Source organism: Octodon degus, unplaced genomic scaffold (genome assembly GCF_000260255.1).
Source record: "Octodon degus isolate 3935 unplaced genomic scaffold, OctDeg1.0 scaffold00215, whole genome shotgun sequence".
Lineage (NCBI taxonomy): Eukaryota > Metazoa > Chordata > Mammalia > Rodentia > Octodontidae > Octodon > Octodon degus.
Window position 1 is genome coordinate 216,348 of NW_004524791.1, and position 1,800 is coordinate 218,147.

A 1,800-nucleotide genomic window follows, 5' to 3' on the forward strand; every position below is an offset into this window, starting at 1 on the left:
GCGGCCGAGCCCAGGCACGCGCGGGCATGGGCTGGGCCTGCCGAGGTGGGGTGCTGCGCCCCACGCCCCCGGGCGCTCAGGCCGCGTCGCTGCGCGGGGTGGCGCGGTTCCTGGCGTTCGGCCGAGTCGCGGAGCTGCAGCTTGAGGCGGCTGTGGCCGGGAAAACTCGAGACTCGAGGAGCGCGGGGGAGGCGGGGGCGGGGGTGCTTGCACGTGCGCTGCTGCTGTCGTTGCGCACATGCACCGGTGCACCGGGCTCCTGGGAACCCGGCTGGCGCTCGGGCTTGGAGTCCGGGAAGGCAGCGCCCTGGGCGGGGGAGCCGCCGGAGCCTTCTTTGATAGATAGGGGGTACGCGGCGCGCCGGGTGGACTTCCCGAGCCTCCCTACCCGCTCCGCAGGGTGCAGCTGGTGTGGAAGAAAGTCCGCATCATGCGGTATTACTGCTTGTTGGGCTTACCGTAGACGTGATTGTGGACATCAAATCCTTAGAAATTGTTGCACACTTTTATATGGGGAAATAGAATAGCTATTTGGAAAACTGCTGGCGAAGAAAACTGCAATCCTTCACAGACAAGTTAGTTTTTGTTGCCTGGGCAGATAAAGTTGACCTTATCTGACCTCTTTTCTAAGTAATTTTAATAACTAGCTAGTGTCTGGTGTGAAATTTAAAGGCCGAAAACAGCTTTTGGAAATTTAGGTCTTACAGGAAATTGCAATTTTGTTAAATTTGTGATACTTAACCTTGTCTTTTGTCGTCTTTTTGTTGACTTGTATATTTACTTAAATACTATAGGGATTTTTTTAAACATACGAAAGACAGTTGAAAAGTTTTTACAAATGTGTTACCCACAGGTTTGCTTAAGAGATTTGGTATTTGCTTTCTGCTCAACTAGTTAATTGGTTTATTTTTTTAAAATTAGTGTGAACAGGTATTAAGTCTTTATGCGCTTTTTGTGATTGTGAGATGAAGAAAGCATGTTTAGGCATAATTCACCTTATTTAACAAGCACAAGTTACAGTAAATGGTTTGAAGTGTTAATTAGTGGTGCAAATGTGTGCGCCTTTTGCAATTGAAATTTTTTTTGCATTGAGTATTGCACTGTTTGTGTTTTTTATACGACCATGTTGCATACTCATGGTTGTAGAAAATTGGATTTTGGCAAATGGAAACTGAACATTAAACATTAACAGTGTTTAGGTTAGTCATTTATTTATTTATTTATTTGGCAGAACTGGGGATTGAACTCAGACCCTTGCACTTGCCAGGGAAGTGTTTGTTCTACTGAGCCATCTCCCCAGCCCCCGTCTTTTATTTTTTAATGTTTAGTCTTTTAAAGTGTGGTTTTTAAGTGTTTCTAAGGTCTAGCATGGAGAAGGGAGCAAAAACAAAAATAGTTAGGTTTCTCACAATTTTACTTTTATTTTTTATTTTCTTTCTTGGTACCAAGAATCAAAGGGCCTTGCACTTGCCAGGCTTGAGCTGCGCTGGTGAGCTACATCCCCACCCACAATTTAACTTTTAAAATAATGTTGGTAATAATAAAATCACATAAGATAAACTTGCCTTTTATCTTTTTGGGTAGGGCTTATCACATCATCCAGGCAAGCCCTGAATTTGCGGTGTAGTTTCGACTGGCCTCCATTCATGGCAGTAATCCTGCCTCAGCCTCCTGAATGCTGAGATTACGGATTTGTGCCAAGAAACCTGGCTGAGTCTGAGTAGTTTCATAAATTCGTTTTAATCAGTTGCATGCTGTCTGCTAAAGTAAAGATCTCATAGTCTGCCTCTCTCCCTCCCC

The 1,800-nt window shown here is 45.3% G+C and overlaps 1 protein-coding gene across 1 annotated transcript in view; it reads left to right on the forward strand.

Annotated features, from left to right (window-relative positions):
• Positions 1 to 1,800, forward strand: part of Usp10 (ubiquitin specific peptidase 10) — a 70,151-nt gene that overhangs the window by 302 nt on the left and 68,049 nt on the right. The gene's annotated exons all lie outside the window — the stretch shown is intronic.